At 40.0% G+C, this 21606-nt stretch overlaps 1 protein-coding gene across 2 annotated transcripts in view; it reads right to left on the bottom strand.

The window, feature by feature from the left end:
• LOC122816783 overlaps positions 1-21606 on the bottom strand; it is a 796947-nt gene that overhangs the window by 654879 nt on the left and 120462 nt on the right. The window contains exon 2 of one of the 2 annotated variants that reach the window (XM_044089804.1): positions 6931-6959. The exons of the other annotated variant lie outside the window; for it this stretch is intronic. The gene's annotated coding sequence lies outside the window, so the exon portion shown is untranslated. The remainder of the gene's footprint in view (positions 1-6930; positions 6960-21606) is intronic. 2 annotated transcript variants of the gene reach the window in all.

Here is a 21606-nt window from a genome sequence, read left to right as displayed (position 1 = left end):
AGTAAATGTATAATACAATGAGATTGTCTACAAATGCATTTACAGAAATGAAGTCAAAAGAGACTTGTATACAATTATAGTTAAAACATGTTATAAAAGTGACACGTACTTGAGGGATAGTAGACGGGCAGATCAGCCAGTTAGTATTAGTATTCTGTTGGGGGGGGGGTGTTAGTAGGAGTGGGTACTGAGACAGTAGAGCAGAGGTAGAATTGATAAATGATGTTAGGTTCATAGGTAGTACAGCAGAAATCCAGAACTGATAAGTGATGAAGACAGTAGAAAGTCAGAAGGTTGTTATTATGGAAAGTTGTAGACTGGAGAAAGATGTCATGGAATAAGAGGAAGGAAAAGGTAGATTGTTACAGTAAAAAGTGGTTAGGTTGGAGAAGATGTTGTGGAGTAGAAGAAAGGAAATGGGTATTAGGAAGAAGAAGTGGAAATACGGGAGAGGGGTAATAGACAGGATTAGGACTGGATTTGGGGAGGTGAGTTACAGAGACATGTCCAGGTGTGGTTCAGGTAATGCTTGAGGGATTTCTTAAATTTGTATGCCTGAGGTATGCTTCTTAGGGTCAAGGGAAGCTTGTTCCATAGGATGGCAGGTGAGTAACAGTATATATTCTGTCCTGCAGATTTTTTTGGTTTGTAGACTTGCAATAGGCATAGATCAGAGCTCCTAAGGGGACTGGAAGGATTATAAAGTGAGACTAGCGAGGAAATACTTGGACAGGATGAGAGTTTATTGATGATGGAGTGGATGATGAGTAGTTGGGTAAATTTGAGGTGGTTTGGGAACTCAAGCCAGTTGAGTGACTTAAGGGCCTGACAGTAGTAAGATCTGGATGGCAAATTAGCAGCAAATCTAGCAACTTTGTTATAGGTAGCATTGAGTTTGGGGAGTAGAGAAGACTGAAGGTTAGAAAGATTTGTGAACTGTAGAAGGGGCTGGGAAGGCGGTATGCATTGGCAAGGGTTAGTCTAGAGTCAGAGATGAGGTATCTTGTTTCTGTAAAGGAGACCAAGCTTTTTGATGGGTTTTCTTAATACAGTGATGAATGTGTAGGTCAAATTTCAGTCGGTCATCTATGATTACTCTGAGTAGCTTTGGGGAGCATGGTTTGAATTTAAGGAGGAGTTTTTTAATGTAGCTTGTGGGAATGAGCTTTAGAGAGAAGGGAGAATATTCTCAATGGGTAGTTGTGGGTGGTGAGAGGTGTGGTGGGTGAGAGGTCTGCATAAGTTTGCTTATGGTGTCAATGAAGTAAGAATTGAAGGTGGATACAGTTTCAAGGGGTGTGTTGTTGGGACAGGGGTTGGGTGTTGAAGGATTTCCTTGGTGGAGTATTTGGTTGATAGTGTCTCAGAAATTCTTGGGGTTTCTGAAATGTGTAGTCTAGGGTTGATGGCAAAATTATTTTTCTCATTATTAATGTGTTTTTAGTGAGATTTCAGAGTTCCCTATATTTTTGGTAGTGTGAGGGAGATTTTGTCTTGGACTATAGTTTCCAGGCAGAGTCCCTTTTTTGAATTAGAGACCGAGTTTTGTTGGTGAGCCAGGGAGAGATGTGGGATTTGACTCTAATAGTATGTGGAGGATCAAGGGAGTTGAGTGCATTAAGGAAGATGGAGCTAAAGTATGTTACAGCATCATCGAGATGTAATGTGAAGACAGTGGACCAGTCTATTGCTGAGAGAGAATTATTGAAAGTCTCAAGAGTTGATGGTAGTCAGTTTCTGACATTCTTTGAATTTTATGGTTGGGGAAGGTGAAGGGATAGTCGGAGGATTTGTATTAGGCAAGGTCACTGATGGAGTCGGGTAGTGTTTCAGGCTGAATACAGAGGTTGGGATTGGAAACAAGATTCCAGTCAATGATAGAGAACTGGAATTGGTGGATTTAATTATGGAATGTGGGGGAGGAGATGAGTTGGGTGTAACCATAAAGGTTAATGCAGTTGGTAGGGGAGTTAGCAGTGAAGGTAAGCCAGTTGATATTAACGTCTCCTAGTATAATGGCCTCATTAAGGATGTGGTCAGAGATCCAATTTAGAACCTGCTCTAGCAGGGGTATGTTGTCACCTGGTGGTATGTAGATGGCAGCTATTGCGATAGTTTTATGATTGTTGGGTTTAAAGTTGGCTATGAGGAGCTCAGTTGGGTGAAAGGTGGGAAGATGATTTGGTGGGGGGGGGGGGTTAAGGTAAGGAGGTCAGAGTACAGGATAGCAACTCCACCTCCTTTCTTATGGGTTCTATCAAGGCATAGTATGCTGTAACTTGGGGGAGGAATTCATTGTCAGTAGTATTGTGTGGTTTAAGCCAGGTTTCAAAGAGTCTATATTAGGGGAGTATTGAGCTATCCAAGAGTAGAATTTAGTTATCTTACTAAGGATACTGTGGATGTTGATAGAGTAGAAAGAGAGATGTTTGGGAGTTAGGTTTGGAGTGTTCATGGGGGTGAGTGGGGTAGTGGAAGGGGCAGTTAGCATAGTCTGTGGGCCGAGGTTGGGGTGAATATCACCAGAGAGTTGGAGGGTGCTAAGAGGGTGGAGGAGACATGATATATGTGAATAGGGGGTGAGGTATTTTTATTTTGTTCTGTGAAGTCAGTGAATTTCGGGACGTAGTTTGATTTTGGGGAGAGTAAATTCAATACAGGAGAAAACTGAAGGTGATACAGAAAAGCAGCAGTGGTTGCTGGAATATGTAGTGTAGTGAGTGGATGTTGGAGAGGAGGGGTGCTGGATTAGATGAGTGTGATAAGAGGTTAAGTAACAGAAGAGTAGAAGAAGACAAGATATGATGAGAGTGTCAAGTGAGTATGAGGGAATTGTGCAGACCATATTATTGGGTGTAGGACTGTGTGAGAGAGAGAAACAAAGAGGAAAATCGAGTATGAATGACAGATTTGCTGTGTGAGTAAAGTGAGTGGGGGGATGAGAAAGGTTGGGAAGAGATTCAGAAAGTGTTTTGAGAAATGGGGGGGCTGGATGGGAGGCGAGGGTACTGATAGGTTATGGTTATGGGGGGGTGACTATAGAGGTGCAAGGTGCATTAGGTGAGTAGAGGAGTGGGAGGGGTTAAGGTGGGAGAGGTTGGTTCTGACTGGAAAGATATGCAGGAAGTAGGAGTTGGGAGGGGTGGGGTTATGGAGGTTAACTATAAAGGAAATTGATGTGGGGGTGCGTGGGAATGGAGATAGGGTAGGTGAGTGGAGTTAGCCTGAGCATAGTGAGGGCAAATGGAGTGCGTAGAGCAAGGATGCACTAGGCAGCAAGATTGCAGAAAAACAAAGTGAGCAGTAGAAGGAAATGGCTGAGAAAGCCGTCGCTATGATACTAGGTAGGAGAAAGTGAAGGTATGTGCGAAAGCAGGCTTAAGTGGGGGGAGCACAAAGTAGTGGGAGCAAGGCAGTTAAGAAAATGAGAACAGATCTGTGGAGGTGAGGGAGAAGACTAGTAGTTTAGGAATCAGAAGGTAAATACATTAGAGATAAGAAAGAAAAGAGTGGGAGAATGTCAGAAAAAATGGTAAGGACAAGGAAGGGAGGTGGAGGTCTGGTACGGAAGTGTGCAGGTGGCCTTACAAAGAAATAAAATAATACTGCAGGGTAAGATAAAGTATTACATGTACTTCACACAAAGTAATATAAGTGTGGAAATGATGCATTCGGGTTATGCTAAGGATGTATAGCTGGTGGAGGGTGTGAAGAAGTAGCTTCCATTCATAGCAGTAAACAAACTAATGCATTCTACTTCACACAAAGTAATATAAGTGTGGAGCTGAAGCATTCAGGTTATGCTGAGGATGTATAGCTGGTGGAGTGTGGGGAGAAGTAGCTTGCGTTCGTAGCAGTAAGCAAACCAAGGCTTTCTACCTTCAAATAGTACAGAATCTAGCAATAAATATATAAAAAGCATTCAGTTGCTCTGAATCGGCACTTGCACACCACTGGGAACCAGACCAGACCACAGGGAAGCCTATAGTGAGGAAAGATCTATTAATTAAATAGATAAGAAAGAAACTAATTACAGCGATATTAATATGATATATCTTTGAAAATGTCAATTTAGATATGGCTTAAGTCAGGTGCATTGTCAGACAAGGTTTCAGAAGATGAATGTAAATAATAAATGAACAAATGCTGAATTTTAAAAAAGGGCTGTTGATGTTCTGAAGACTGGAAATGTAATACTTCATAGTGGTGTGTGTGAAAGGTTTTCAGCAGTATTGGGTAGAGTGACTGAATAGGATGCACCTGCAAATTGCATCTCATTTGCTAATCATATGGGATGTTATATATTACTTTGTAAGACTATCACTGTTTCACTCCAAATCTTTTAACATATTCAGTTTATTTACATACATTAAGAACAGAGATGCCAAATATATTTACATTCTGGTTTGATTGTTCACTAAGTAAGTGGGCTAGTGTGCTCAGTTTTCAGTTAGGGGACACTTGAACTACTTTTGTTTCAAGCATTAATATTGTTAACAGAGAAAACTTAATGGGACACACACATTCTGCAGGTTTCATCTTCTGAAAATTCATAGCCTTCAAAATAATGTAATGGTTTGCCTGCTGTTGAAAAGCATTGCAGTAGTGATGAATAAATCTGCCAAGTATTAACGATGAACTCCCAACAGTTTCCAGGATTTCTCAGTATTACAAGTATTACACTGAATTATTCTGCGGTGGCACAGTGGTGGCATTGTTGCCTCACAGCAAGAGGTTCTCCCGTTCGATTCTCGGCTTGGGTTGGGAGTGCCTTCTGTGTGGAGTCTGCATGTCCTCCCCGCGGTCGAGCGGGCATTTGAAAGGCATGCGTTGAATGGGCATGCCTTCGTTGAAGGTTGGGCGTCGGGCTGGCAACTCGACACCATAAAAAAAAACAACTGCCAATCATTAACGGACCGGAGTTCCGCTGTGGCAACCCCTAACCGGGAAAAGCTGAAAGGCAAACATCAACAATGAGTATTACACTGAATTAACTAGAGTTCATTCCTGAAGGTATTCTCAATGGACTTTCAACCTATGTTACTCACTATGCACGCATACTGCCCATTAAATACTGTCACACCCAAGACACATGTTTGCTAAAAGTACACTGCAACAATTAAAAAGAAAACTCTTATTATACATATTGGTTTGCCACCTATAAATCTTAATGTAACCCACTACTAGGACTAGAATTTTATTGATTTAAACCAACTCAAGAGAGAGCTTTTAATTACATGTTTTGTTTCTATTTATGGATACTGGAACTCATACTGTGAAAAGTTATGAGCTATCATGCTATCTGTAGGCTAAAGGTTACTAATTAATCCCTTTTAGCTATACTGTTGCCAATAGTACACTGTTCTGAATTCCTTGGGTAAGAATTTCCATGTAGAAACTCTCCTGTCTGAAGCATTACCGGTTGATTTGAAGCTCCAATAAGAATTTTAATTTCAGGTATAAGAGTGCTGAGCACTGGATCCTTTCTACAATAAAAAAGTCAAGTACTTACATTGTCTATTGTATTCCTAGTAGCCTTAATTACTAAAGTAAATCAATCATTCACAGAAACTAGCTGTTGTTAGGCCTGTCAGTGCCATAGTTATGTATACATAGCTACAGCAATGTACTATGATACGACAGGTGCAGCATTCTCATTGTGATTGTGTCTTCCACCACTTTGCACTCCAATGACTATAAACAGTCAAAGCACCAACACTTGGTTAACTATGATATGCAGGCATGCCTCTCAACTGTACAGATTTTCACAGAAAGTCCAGATTTTTGCCTCATATTTTTTTGTCCATTTTTCATAAAATTGTCATTTTCTGACAAATTACTGGCAATTCATTAAAGACTAAAGACAGAAAATAATGACAGACATTTGAGTTTCAGACTTCGTACTATTCAGAAAATTCATGCTAAAGCAGAACCTGTTATTCTATCAACTTTCTGAGTATGTAAGAATAATTATTTTTGGGCCTTTGTCACTCCATTATTTATGGGCTTTGTCCAGATTTCCTGCTTTAAGAGGTTGAGAAGTATGTTCTGTACCAGAGGGAGATTATTAAAACTTGCATGTTTGAGTGCTGCAGATGCATGGACTTGCTGTATTGGAGTATGACCTGACAGTGCTCATCATGTGGTGTACACATCCACAAGATGCATTATGTCATTTGCACATACCACTGGAGAAATATATGGGCAAGAAGGCAGTAGCAAACTGTGAGTGTGGGTTACATGCATGATATAGGGTACATCAGAGAAAGGCCAGGATACACACATCTACATCCACAGATCTGGGAAGATGCTACTAAAGTTCACGTCACTGCAGATGCCATCACAAATGATAGGACACACTGCAGAAGATGTACACGCATATGATGCCAAACAGATAATGTACTACAGTACAATTCACAGATACAGTACCTAACTAACATAATTTAGTACCATACTAATTACAAACAATAACAATATCTCTTTTGGGGGACAGACATCAAGCTATGCCGAAATCTGGAAAATGACAGCAGAACCCCAAAGAGCTCTTAAAATGGTTGTTTGAAAATTTCCAGAATTATACAATTATTCTTGCCCTATGTAACCATGAGTCATTATTCAGTTTTCCTCTGTTTCACACCAAAACTTTAACATATTCATTTTATTTATGTACAGTAATACATAGCTGCCAAATATATTTATATGCTAGTTTGTTTATTCGCCAAGTAGCTGGGCTAGTATGTAGAACCTTTTCTGCCATGACCAAGCCTGCCCAACAAAATCATAACAAACTACAAACCATACAAAGGGCAGAGTTAAAAAAATGCATATTTACCATGGGCAGAATATTTACAAATCATTGTATGGTAGTGATGCATTGAATATGACAGTATGTATAAAACAGGGACATTTTAAATGATGCAAAATACTTACTGCTGTCATAGCTTCATTCTAGCAAAACACTGTAAAGTAGAAAGACATTGAATCAGAAAGTAAGAAAAGACAGGGAACATGTATGAACAAACCAATTATATAACATGACTACAGCATAACAAATAGAGAGGTAAAAAATCAGCACATACCAGCTGATTGTCCATATTGAGCAGACAGATTTTTCAAACAGCAAAAGCAAAAACTGTTTTATGATTAGGAATGTGTGGATGAATTTGAAAAAACCAAGGATCCTGCATAAAGAATGTGTCAAACTCTGACAACAATGTTTTGCAAATATAATGTGGGTTCACATGGTGATACTTATCACTTTTGTCCAAGTCTTTTTATAAACTTTCCATAGCCTACTTCAGAAATATCAATGTCCTGAACATGACAGGTGGTACTCCAGGACTATGCATATGGGTCTAAAGCCACTGTCATAATCAGTGACAGTTTATCAAGAATAAACTCCTTGTTAAGTGCTCTACACTGATCCCTGTAAGTGGGTGGCCTGGGCTATATGTCATGCATGCAGCTGTGCCATCACAAATAAGAACTAAAGATATAACTTTTTGTTGATTTGTAACTGTGGCAAGAATTCTACCTCTGCTATAATATCTAGAATAGGTGTGCAAAGGTGGGTGGGTGGGAGTGCTTACACAGAGGTAAGTACACATGACATGGAGCGCTGATCCCTGATGAAGTGGGATGGATAATGTTCTATTTAAGACAGGCACCCCACTACATTATAACTCATTAAGAACTGTCTAATTTTCATATTTAAAAACAAACACAATATTTACGAACTTCACCAAGCCACTTTATTGAAGAGCTGAAACAGGCTCCAATGTACTAAGCACTTTCACCATCAAATTAATGGCTTCTTCAGAGTAAAAGGAGCATCTAGTCACATGGTTTAAATACAAACTACATTTTCCACCGACCAATCACTATTGTTGCACAATTACCAAACATAACAGCATACCTACTAATATATATAGCTTACTGAGAGGGTAGCATTGAAAGAACTGATTACAAACAAGGAAGTTAGAATTATAAAGCCCGACAAAGGGGGTGGTGCTGTCATTATGTCTCAATTTGATTATGAAGCTAAAATGCAAGCTATTTTAGATTACGACACCACATACCAGAGGGCCTCTAGGAGTGAAATGAATATTGTATATCATAAAATTGATGTGTTTTTGATGGATACCCTTTTGGAAGGGGGGATTCAGGAGAATGAGTATGGATTCTTGTTGGTAGAAAACCTGGTTACACCTGTTGTGTTTGATATTCCCAAGATCCATAAAAGTCTGAATGACCCCCCATTTAGACCAATAGTGGCAGCAAGGGGATCCAAAACTGAGCCACTGGCAGCATACATTGACAGGAATACACAGGGTGGTTTTGGTCACATACTAAAAGATTCTTGGCATTGTTTGCAATGCTTAAAAAGGGTGGATAAAAGTGACATGAATTGGACATTTCTTACCATAGATGTGAATTTATTTTCAACCATACCCCAAGATGAAGGATTGGAATATTTTAGAGAAAGTCTTTTGAGAAGTAAACATCTAAATGGGGTGAAGTTAAACAATGTAGTTAATTTTATGGAACATATTCTTAAAAATAACTACATGATATTTGAAGGAGAATTTTATCACCAGATTTCTGGGGTGGCAATGGGGGCCAAATGTGCCCTCATTATTGCCAACTTGGTACTTCTTCTTTGGAAAGAGACATTTCTCTTTCCTTGCCCTTTTTTTGAACGAATTGTACTTTACAATCTGTTTTTGGATGACATACTGGTTCTGTGGAGGGGAGATGAAGATGAGGCCAGGAATATCTTAAATCAACTACCCCATTTTTTTTCCTTCACGTATAAGTGGGACAACCAAACAATAGACTTTCTGGATATAAAACTTACCAAAACATCAGAAGGGTTGAAAGTAATATTTACAGAAAGGAGACATATAGTAATTCATTATTACATTTTTCAAATTGCCACCCTTTGCATCAACGCAGAAGTGTGATTAAAGGGCAGATGGTCCATTTGTCTCGCCTTGTGAGCAATGACATGATATATCAAGTTGAGATATATAGCCCTATAGGGATGTTTTTAAACAGAGGCTATCCATTGAAACTGTTGATATCAGTCAGAAAAGAGGTGATGGGAAGAAGGGGGACATCATTTAAACCTATTCTGAAAGACACTAGTGGGATCAATGGTACAACTGAAGGAACAGAACCCCTTGATTCTGGACCATTTGATTCCAGAGACCTAGTCTTGAAATATAACTACCAGACATCTCAGATTATTGAGACTGTTAAGAAATCATGGGATTTAGCATTTGATACAGACACCAAAAAGGAGTTAGGGCAAATACCTCAAATAATATTTTCAAGAGGTTTGAATATTAAAAATTTATTAGAAAGATCAAAAGAAAGATATACAAGCTCACACATGTATAAATGCGGGGCTTGTAGATATTGTAGATATATCAATGATGGACCCTATGTGACTGTATGGGGGTACAATAAAACAATTCCGTGCCCAGGTAAATGTTGTTGCAATTCTAAGATGGTTGCCTATTTGGCAAAACGCACAAAATGTTCAGGTTTTTATGTGGGAAAAAAACATACATAGGTTAAGAGAAAGGATAGTGGAACATCTTAGGGCCATAAAAAATAAAGATATTCATAATGCTTTATATGTACATTCCATGGTTTGTGGCAACTTTAAGAAATTTACATTTTTTGTAGTTGATAGGGTATTGACAAGTGAAAGAGGTGGAGATGAAAACATTAGAGGTGAGTCCCTGGAATTCAAATGGCAGGTTCTATTGAATGCTACAGTTTTTCCTGGACTAAACGACCATATTTCTATTAGGCCCATATTGAAGCAAAGGGCAATGGTTGTTTGATGTCTGGGAGGGTTTAAATTTATTGCATTTAATTTATGTTATTGAATATATATAAATAAACATATATATATATATATATATATATATATATATATATATATATATATATATATATATATTTATTTATTTTATATGTTACAAAGTTTTAGTAAAAAAGTATTTATTAATATTTTTATTTTCTTTGAGATTAATAGTTTTATTATAATTTTAACAAGTGTAATTTTACATGCCATATATATTAGTATGTATGCTGTTATGTTTGGTAATTGTGCAACAATAGTGATTGGTCAGTGGATGTAGTTTGTATTTAAACCATGTGACTAGATGCTCCTTTTACTCTGAAGAAGCCATTAATTTGATGGCGAAAGCGTTTAGTACATTGGAGCCTCTTTCAGCTCTTCAGTAAAGTGGCTTGGTTGTTTGTTGTTTGTCTTTTCGGCTTTTCCCAGTAAGGGGTCGCCACAGTGGGACTCCGGTCTGCTAATGATTGGCAGTAGAATTTTTATGGTGCCGAGTTGCCAGCCCAATGCCCAAACTTCAGCGAAGGCATGCCCATTCATGCATGTCTTTCGGAGGCCACTCGGCCGTGGGGAGGACATGCAGATCCACACAGAAGGCATTCCCCACACACTAGCTGAGAATCGAATGAGAGAACCGCTTGCTGTGAGGCAACAATGCAACCGCTGTACCACCACGGCTTTCAATAAAGCGGCTTGGTGCAGTTCATAAATATTGGGTTTGTTTTTGAACTGTTTTTACCCTGTTGGGTGAGGTGTGTTTTACTAATTTTCATATTTACTTTGTCTCTTATCCTGGGTTTCACATGATAATCCATACTGGAACAGGAAATGAACTGAATGATGCATTTACCTGGCTGTATAACTTAAAGCTAAACAGTGAGTTTGTAACTATCAGAACTAATTTGCATTTGCTAGGACACAGTGCACTCAGGTCTCCCTGTAAAAAGACAGCTGACTCTTCAACTCTTCAAGTATGATCACCCATTCACCAAAATAAGTAACAATAATAACAGTAATAAAAAAACAAATAAACAATTTGTTGTCATTATACGAGTAACATAAAACTTGGCAATGTTTCTTTGTAAAGATTTACATTTCAGTCACTTACCATGTTATTCTAGAATTTTCTGCTGCCTGGCCACACATGCATATAATTTATAGTGTAAGATCAGCTCAAAAATAATATAACACATACCTCTCAACCTCTCAGTACAGGAAATCTGGACAAAGCCAAAAGTAATGGAGGGACAAAGCCCAAAATAAGGGCAGACTTTAAATATTGCTCTTATAAACTTACTAAGTTGTTAGAATAGCAGGTTTTGCATTAGTATGCATTTTCTGAAGGATATGAAGACTGAAACTCAAATGTCTGCCATTATTTACTGGCTTCAGTCCTCAATTATTTGTCAGAAACCACAAATTTATGCCACACAAATAAACAGACATGATGCAATATGTCAGGGGAGGGAGCTGGCACAACAAAAATAGAAATGATTTAAAAATCTGTCGAAGTTAAAAGATTATAAGTAAAGTATCTATAAATAACATATTAAAATGGCTGTAAGCTTTCTAAGTTTTCAGATGCATGCAAAAGCCACAATGCTAGTGCGTGCACACACACACACACACACACACACACACACACACGGAAATGGAAAACAGTTGCGACTAGTACTGTCCTTGTCAATTAGCATTGCTGCTTTTCATATTTTAGCATGTCTTTTTCTCTCACATGTACAGCTATCCTTCTAGTTCCTAAAACATAATCATGCTTGTGTGCTTTTTCCTAGAACAAAGTTCCCTTGTCTCAGTAGTCAACAGTCATGCACACAAGCAAAGTGATGTTCAACCCACCCCCCTCTGATTCTGAAGTTTATAGCAGTCCTGATAAATGCACGGGTGACACATTGGCCACAAAAATGCTTGCTTATACAGTTCAGTTTCTGTCTGGGGTGGTTTTGATGTGTAGTCTGCATTTTCTCCTTGTGTATGAGTGAGTTTTTTTTATGCCAGAAAAAAACATCTTCTCCCCATATCCCAAAGACATACTGCTGACAGACTGTTCTTGAATTAGTCATAGGCTGTGTGTGTGTGTGTGTGTGTGTGTGTGTGTGTGTGTGTGTGTGTGTGTGTGTGTGTGTGTGTGCGCATTTGTCTCCAGACTCCTCTGCAAGCATTAACATGATAAAGTGGGTATGGAAAAATGAATGAATGATAAGTGCACTAATATTTGCTGTTTGTTGTTTCACACTATTTTTTTTTTTTTTAGTCTACACATACATTCAGTGACATAGCTGGGATGTTTTGGTTTTAGTACAGAAAAGCCTTAACATTCACTGGCAGCCGAGATCTACTGATTAAAAAGCTTAGATTTGATATGGTCCACTGCTTTTTCTCATCCTAGGAAATGCTTGAGTCTGAGACAAAAATGCATAGCAGGCAGCTACAAGTAAGTAAATGGGGAATCTGCCTCTTAAATCAGCCTGTCTATGATCTGTATAGCAGCTCTACTTCATTACTTATTTAGACAGAAGCCACAATGATATTAATGATAGGTCACTTTTGATCCAGATGACATGTAGTTTATAGTGCAATGTATTAACATCACTTCCTACACACTGAATGAGAGGCAAAACAGTCTGATCGTCACCCTTATTGTATCACTGAAGTTTCATTCTGCATACCAAAGTTGCAGCATAATCAATCATAAGATTGGACTCATATCTGACCACACAAGAGCAATAGCAATGGTCTGCCATATCAAAATTGTTTCTTAACATCATACAAAACAATCAGGTAGCTCACTACTGTTCTCAATCCAATTATGTGGACACATGCACTAACAAACATAGAAAGCTCTACTTAGGCACTGTTCGAATCACAGAAGTGAAAATATGCTGCTCTCAAGGAGTTATCAGGCATGAAAATGTCTGCTGAAATACTTCATTCTACCATAAGGGGAGACATTTCACAGGAGAAAAAAGTAAACTTTAATTCTATCCCATTCAAAATGAATAAAAGAAAACTCTTGGTGAGGGCTTGGTATCTTTGTTGTCACGGTTCTGGGGCTGTTTTGCATTTCATATAAACAAAACTGTCATCCTGAATACTGCTGACAGAAGTAATTAGTAGGGAGTAGCACTTCCAAAAGGTACAACCATCCAATAAATGAAACTTATTTTTGCAGTAAAGTGTTTTCTTGAGAAATGCTGCACAGTCAGCACTTTGTAATGTATGTTTTTTTCCCTTCTTGTACACATTCAGTAATGCAACTTGGGTACTGAGAAAGGGAATATTAGTCTAACAACAAATAAACAGATGGCATATAAAATGCCATGAATTACCAGACTTTCCCCTGCCATCAATTTTGCTAACTTCTTAGTATGAGATTTACTTTAAGTTCTTCAAGCATTTTGTCAAATAAAGTGCTGAATGGGGTAATCTGAAAAAGTCATTGTAAAGCCAAAACAAACTAATGCCTTGGGCTCTTGAACTGTCCCTGAAAAAAGTTTCTAATGGGGATGTTTTGTATTGCTAAAATCTAAATAAAAAGTTTTTTGGAAAAAAAAAAAAAAAAAAAAAAAAAAAGTCCAATGGGTCTTAATTAATATTTAAAAAAAAATAAAAAAAAAAGTAGGTGTACTCAAACAGGGCTTGGTGAGGAATGTAGGGGAAAGTTGTTGAATGAATCAAAGAGGAAGTAGCTACATTCTGAAAGTTAACCATGGCTGGAATAAATTCTGTTTTCACTTGACGGCACTGCACACACCCAGAATTAGTAGGGTTTGGAAAACCTCAGAAGCATTTTTGGCCTAGCTGACATATTAAAGTGCTTTTTGTTATATTTTTCCAAACAGCTGATGGCCAAGCCATCATATCTTGTAAAAGAACTTTCAGTATATCTTTCAAACAATTGTTGGACTAGCAGACATTGGGTTACTTTACAGAAATTTCAGAATATCTTTTCAGTTGTTTTCCTAGCAGACATGGAGTTATGTCAATGAAAGTAAAGTTGTGCAAGAATTTACCTTAACAGTAGATACCCAAGTAGATCACTGCGGCAGTATCAATTAGCATTCAGAAGTATCTTTTTAAGGATACCATATGTCCAGCTAGTACACCAAAGCTGTGGGTGCCTTCCACTCATGCCACACATTTGACATAAAACCCAAATGTGAGACTGTAAATGATATATAAGAGATGCATGGGCACAAACATCCTCAAGACCTTCTTACCCCAGACCAGAGGTAACAAAAGGGGGGGGGAGAAAGGGCAATTGCACAAGTTCCACTTATCTATAAGAGCAAATGTTCAAAAAACGCACTGCTTTACTGGCATAAGGGTGGTAGTGCTTTACTACCCTCTCTCTGGCAGTCTCTCAGAGCATCAGACTCTTCCCTCTGCATGTCTGGGGTTGTGAAGGACCAATCAGCTGCCAGAACAGACTATTCCTTCATAGCCACAGACAGCAGTCCTCCGTTTTTTCTCTAGGACCCAAAAGGAAGAGCAGATGAAAAAAGCAAGTTTTGCAAACATCTACTGTTCCAAACCAAAGACAACATACACACAACAAAAGTTGTTAAACAAAAACAGCAGCATAAAAAACAACATACAGCTAAGGAACTGGGAGGAGGAGAGTGCTGTCAGTAAAGCAGTGCATTCTACAAATATCTACTGTTACAGGTAAGTGGGATTTATGCAACTTTACTATATTCAACAAACACATTGCCTTACTGGCATATGGGTAGATTCCCAAAGCTTACCCATCCTGGAAGGAGTAAGGGTCTAGTAACCCCTAAAGAAAGATCCTAGCAAAGCCTGTTTTTGATCTAGAAAAGGCATCCAGTTTGTAGTTTCACAAAAGTATGGCCCAAAGACCAGGTACCTGCCTTTAGAATACTTCTAGAGTCCACCCCTTTCCAAAATGCTAATGAAGAGAAAAAGGCACTAGTGGACTGTGTCTTTCCCTCACCTGGATTTGCCTTACTATGGATGGAGTAAAAAAAAAAAAAAAAGCAATACCAGAGGACAACCAGTGTGCAATAGTTTGCTTAGATACAGGTTGTACTTTCTTAGCTCCACAGAAGGAAATAAAAAGCCTATCGGCCTTCCTAAAGGGCTTTGCTGTGTCAAGGCAGTGCCTGAGCTGCTGATGCAGAAGAATCGTCTCGTCCCGATTCTTAGTTTCTAGAAAGAACACAGGGAGATTGACAGACTGATTAAGAGTGAACTCTTGAAACCACTTTTGGCACGAAAGAAGGATTAGTGTGCATCAACCCTATCCTTGTGGAAAACAAGGTAAGGGTGCAACCACCATGAGAGCTTGCAGCTCAGAAACTCTCCTTGCAGATGCCACATCAATATGCAAAACACATTTTCACCCTAAGTACTTGAGATCAACGTGAGCTGCTGGTTCAAAAGGTGGCAAGTCAATTCTTCTAGAATACAGCTGAGATCCCACAAAGGAGGAACTTGCTTGTTAGGGGTTTCATATGCAACACTTCTTTCATAAACTGTTTTACCAAAAGAAAAGAAAAATAGGGGGATCCATTGGCAGACAGGTGGAGATGGCCACTAAATGCACTTTGACAGGTACTACATAAAATAATTCACCTGAAGAAGGTCACACAAATATTTCAAGACCAGGGGGATACTAATATCAAAGGACCACCTATTCCCATTTGGGCACCACTTAGAAAACCTCATCCATTTACAAACATAAGACTTCCTAGAAGTAAGTTTTCTGGCCTTCTTTAACACCTGCTACACATCCTCATGAAACAAGTGCCTAAAGAGAATCAAAATTAAACCATTCAGGCTGTCAATTAAATTTTCTCTAAACTGGGGTGATCCAGTCACCCCTGAGACTGTGTGAGCACAGCCAGAGTGTGAGGAAGTTTGTGGAACTGCCCTTGGCCAATACCATTAAAAGGGAGAACTAAGACTGCTGAAACAATAAGGTGTCACCACGATGACCATTGGCATTTTTCTCTGAACTTTGAAAAGTGCCATCTGAATCAGAGGGAAGGGGATCAAAACATCAAAGAACATTCAAATCCAAATGAACAAGAATGCATCTGTCCTCCAAGCATGGCTGCAATGACATCTGGAACAGAATTTCTCTAGTTGCTGTTTTAAAAGGAGGCAAACAGATCTACAGGAGGTATTCTCCACAGTTGGAAGAGATCCTTGAATACCGCTGGCTTGATTCCACTCATGTGGGTCTGCCCAGGATCTGTTTAGTCTGTCTGCCACAGCATTCTGATCTAATTGAATATAAGAGGTCTGAAAGTCAGAGAATACTGAGAAGACAGCTCCCAGCCCATCATTGCTAGCTGGCACAGATGTTAAGACCATGTACCCCCATTTGTTGAGATACCACATCACTGTGGCATTGTCCATAATCAAATGAAGAGGACCTGGAGCCTATACGTGAAAAAAATCTTCAAGGCATGGATCATCACCAATATCTCCTTAATACTTATGTGCTTCTGAGTGTCTCTGGGGCCCCAAGCAGCTGCACCTGCTTCCTCAATGTCAAAGCTCCCCAAGCAAAGTTGGACAAATATATCTGGACAGACTGTACCAAAATCAGAGGGGAAAACAGAAGCTGGATTAACAGTAAACTGTTCTCTCCACTACTGTAACTCTCATCTGATGAAAGGAAGCACCAACAACTGTTTTTATCAAGGACTGAAGGTGCTGAGTCCAACAATTTCAGACACATCATTGAATATTTCTTATGTGAAGATGAGACAGTGGTATTATGAAAATCATGGATGCCATCAGTACAAGAATTTTCAGGAATTCTCAAGCTAGGTGGAAATTCCTCTCTGAGAATTCCAGAAACACCATTTGGTAAGAAAGAATAGGTAGGCAATTCAAATTGCTAGTGAAGTATACAAAAGAAAAACAAACAACAATTTTCAGTTACCAGCAAATACTCCCCATAGGTAGTAAAGGGTAGAAGACCTAGGTACATACCAGAAAGTGAGAGGGGAAGGATGGAGAGTAACCTGGACTGCAGCAGTGTTTACACTTGAACATCTACATTTATGGTAGGTACAAAACTGTACTATGTTCATCATGTTACACTGCTGCAGTCATTACACTTGGGTGGAATCCCAAAGCTTAGGTAGGGTGGCTGGTTCTATAAGGCATTAGGGGTGGCTATAAGGCCCTGCAGCACAGCAGTGGCGAAGCCAGCTCTGGATTTGGAGTATAAAGGCAAATGGTAATGCTTGGTGAAGGTATGCACAGAACTCCATGTTGCTGCTTCCAAAATATTCTTGGTAGGTACTCCTCTGAGGTAGGCAGTTGAAGTGGCTGTTGTTCGGGTGGAGTGAGATCTAATGCTGCTAGGTACAGGTTTCCCATGGTGTGTATAGCAGAAACGTATACAATGTCCTATCCATTTTGAAATAGTCTGTTTTGAAATGGCTTTTCCCTGTGCTCCTGCAGCATATGCTACCAATAATTGCTCAGATTTGCTGAAAGCTTTGGTTTTGTCCAAGTAGAAGCATAACTGTATGTGAATGTCCGAAGAATGTAGTAGTCTCTACCCTTTCTTCTGTGGTTTTGGATAAAAGGCTGGCAACTGAATAGTTTGGTTTAGAGCCACACTTGATACCACCGTTGGCATAAACGTAGGGTTAATTCTTAAAGACACCCTGTCCTGGTGGAAAATGAGGAAAGGTTCCACTGCCATTAGTGCCTGTAATTCTGAAACTCTTCATGCTGATGTTATTGCCAGTACCAGAGCAGTTTCCAAGAGATATATTTTAATTCTGCTGTGTTAGATGGCTCAAAAGGAGGTAAAGTTAATTTTTCCAAAACAAAGTTGAGTTCCCAAGTTGGAGTAGGTGCTCTATGGGGTGGTCTTATGTTTTTAGCCCCTCTGAGGTACTGTTTGAGCAAAGGATTAGAGAAAATTGGTGGATCCATGTTGTAATGAGCAGAAATGGCAGAGGCGTGGATCTTGATGGATGAGAAGGAGAGGCCCTTGTCCAGCATCTCAGTTAAATACTGAAGTATCTGAGGAATGTTTGGGACAAGAGGGTCAAGGCTGTGCGCCTGGTTCCAGGCACAGAATCTCTTCCATTTATCCGAGTAGGCTTTCCTGGTGCTAGGCCTTCTGGCCTCCAGTATGACATCCATAACAGCTTTGGAGAGAGGCATTGCTTGCTTGACTAAGGAATTTTCCATGCAGCTAGCTTTAAGGTCTTTAGCTGGCTGTGAAGTATCTGATTGTTGTGCTGTGTCAGCAAATGTGGGATTTGAGGCAAAATCCAGGGTGGTTCTTGTGCTAAGTTCTTTAAGATTGGGTACCAGTGCTGGCATGGCCAGTCTGGTACAATCAGGATCATCTTTGGCTCTTCTTGTCTGGCTTTTATGAGTACCTTTGGAAGGAGAGGTAAAGGTGGGAAAGCGTATACTTGCAGGTTACTCCAGCTGAATGAGAGGGCATCCACTTTCCATGCTTATGGATGGTAACTCCTTGTGCAGAATTTATGTAGCTGGCAGTTCATTGGGGATGCAAACAGATCTATGTCCGGTCTCCACCATTTTTGTGTTATCATTCTGAATATTTGTTGATTCAGTTCCCATTCATGGGGATCCATGATGTTTCTGCTTAGGTTGTCTGCCAGTGTGTTTTTCTCTCCTGGCAGGAATTGTGCTTGCAGATGAACTTGGTAGTCTGGAGCTGTGTTCCACATGGTCATGGCTTGTCTGCAGAGGGGATAGGAGTGTGTGCCCCCTTGCTTGTTTATGTACCACATAACTGTGGTGTTGTCTGTCTTTAGTAGTAGTTGTCCTGGATGCAGCAGGTCCTTGAAAGCTATAAGTGCATTTTGTACAGCTAGCATCTCTTTTTGATTGATGTGAAGATGCCTTTGCTCTGCGGGCCACTAGCCCTGAATACATTTTCCTGCCATGTGTGCTCCCCAGGCATAATCCGATGCATCTGTTGTCAGTGTTTGCCTGGCAGTGGGTTGAGTAAAAGGCTGTCCCTTGTTGAGGTGACAAGCTTGAGCCCACCATCGAAACTCCTGTTGAAGGCAAGGGATTAGTGGTATAACTGTTTCCAAACTTTGACAGTGCTGAGACCATGCACTCTTTAGGTACCATTGTAGTTTCCTCATATGCAGTCTGGCATATGGCATTAGTAGTATGCAGGATTCCATGTAGCCCAAGGGCTGCAGAATTTTTCTTGCAGGGAGTTGGATCTTTGTTGCCATCAAGTGAAAGTATTGAGTCACTTGTCTTTGCTTGTCTGGCGTGAGATAAGCCATCTCTGCCACTGTGTTCAAGCTGGCACCCAGGAATATTATCTCTTGTGAGGGCACTAGTTTTGATTTCTTTTCATTTACTGTGTACCCCAGGCAACCTAATAACTTTTTTACGAACGCCAGATGCTTTAGAAGAATGTCCTTGCTCTCTGCTTGAATCAGGCAGTCGTCCAGGTACGGATAAATTTGAATTCCTTTTTGTCTGCAAAATGAAATTACTGGTGCCAGGTACTTTGTGAAGACCCTGGGTGCAGTAGATAAGCCAAAGGGCAGGGCAGAGAATTGATAGTGCATTGAACCAGCTATGAATCTGAGGTATCTTCTGCAGTTTTGTCTGATAGGGACATGCAGGTATGCCTCCTTGAGGTCCAAAGTCACGAGCCAAGCTTTCTTGCCCAGCATGGGAAGAAGCTGCTGTAGTGTCAACATTTTGAATTTCAGAACATCCAGGTAAGTGTTTAGAGAAGGAAGATCCAGAATGGGTCTCCAGACTTTGTCCTTTCTGGGAACCAGAAAGAGTCTTGAATAAAATCCTTGTCCTTGCTCCTGTGGTGGTACCTTTTGAATAGCTCTCATGTTCATGAGTGCTGTAATTTGTTTTTGAGCCTCTCTCAATTGATTTGGTGGCAGATTTGGCATTCCTTTTAACCTTGGCAGAGTGTGAAAGTAGAACCTGTAACCTTGAGATACAATGTTGAGAACCCATTTGTCTTTGGTAATGCAATACCAATTGTGATAGAAAAGTGCCAGTTTTCCTCCTAAGGGGGCTGCCAAGAGAGAGAGCTGTTTGGCAGCTGTAGTGGGAAGTGATTGAGGCTGCTTTTTATATGGTTGGGGCCTGTCTTCCCCTTCTTTCTGGCCTGGTGTACCCCATTGTCAAGGCCTGTAAGGACCTTGTGCTTGACCTCTACCTCTTGGATGTCTGTATCTGCTCCTTTGAGGTCTGTCTGTGACTGGAAAGGACCAATTCTTTGTTGGCCAATTTCTGCTAAAACGAGGAGGCAGAACCTGTAAGAAATCCTTCACAGTTTGCATAGATTTTGCCTTATCCTCCATCTTCTTTAATACCTCCTCTGCCTTAACTCCAAACAACACATCCCGCTGCAAAGGTGCATCCAATAATTTTGCCTTAACATGATATGGTAACATATGTTCTTTTAGCCAAGCATGACTTCTAATGACAGAGCCTATAACTGTTGCTCTACAGGAGGCCTCTAAAGAATCAAACCCACATTGCAATGTCTGTTTTCCCACTTGTTCAGCTGCATGCAATAAATCCTGCATTTCTTTAAAATAAGGAAGATCTGAATCTGGAAGCATCTTTTGTTTCAACTGAGACATCAAAAATTGCTGATATTTTAGCATGTGAAAATGGCAATTTAAGGCTCTCATTGCTAAAGTTGCAGACATATATACTTTCTTTCCCCATCTGTCTAATGCTCTGGAATCTCTGTCAGAGGGAACTGGGTTTTTTGCTGATGAGGCCTTAATCCCTTTGGGTCCCTGAGAAATAGTTTCAGGGTCAGCAACAGAGATTTATACAGAAATTTGTGAGAGTCAGGGACTCTGTAATATCTATCAGGTTTAACTGGGGCTGTAGGTAAGGAGTCAGGGATTAAGCTGGATTCAGTGTACACATCATCCACAATACCTAACACTGGCAGAATAGCAAGGGGTCTGTGTTGAGGTAATAAAAGGAAGTCTCTGAGCCTTTTCTTGGATTCTGAGTAATCCTGGCCTTCCCAATGGAGGTGATCCCTCATGGTATGCAAGGTCTCCCCAAAGGAGTAGTCCTCAGGCGGAGAGGCTGATGGAATTGATTCCTCAGTATCAGAATCCTCATAAGGGGGTAAAGAATATCCTAGGTCTGAGGATGAATCTGAAGAAATGGACACCTGGTCGGAAGATTCATAGTCTGCATCCTGTCTGGGCCTTTTATCAGGTGGGGAATGGGACCCCCTGATCAGGGTGATTAGGTCTTCGGCCATTTTGAGCATTTGTTTCTTAGGCATGGAAGCCTGTCCTGGAGAATGCTGTATCTGTTTCTTTGTTTTTAAGGGGGGCTTAGACTTAACAGAGAGTTTAATGGTTCATAGGTTCATAGGTAGGTACTAGGCTATTGGCCCTAGGGCCTATATAAGCCTAGCCAAAGGTACCCTGGCTTTCGCCACCCAAGAAAATTATTTTCCTGTGCCACTGTCGAGCAGATCCGCAGAAGTAATCCCTAGGATGAATTTCCTATCTCCCATCCAATCATCAAGATTTTTCTTGAAGAGTGCTAATGAGGAGCTTTGTTTGATATAGATAGGTAGTTTGTTCCAGAGTATGGGAAGTCTCTGGAACAGGAATCTATCCCTCCAGCATGTTCTGTTTATTGTGGTGACAAGGTTTAGGTGCCCAGAGCGTGTAGCTCGTAGGGATTGTGATTTCTTTAAGTGGAGC

Source organism: Protopterus annectens, chromosome 12.part0 (genome assembly GCF_019279795.1).
Source record: "Protopterus annectens isolate FY-2018-M chromosome 12.part0, PAN1.0, whole genome shotgun sequence".
Lineage (NCBI taxonomy): Eukaryota > Metazoa > Chordata > Ceratodontiformes > Protopteridae > Protopterus > Protopterus annectens.
Note: the sequence above shows the minus strand (reverse complement) of the source record. Positions and strands in the feature narration are given on the sequence as shown.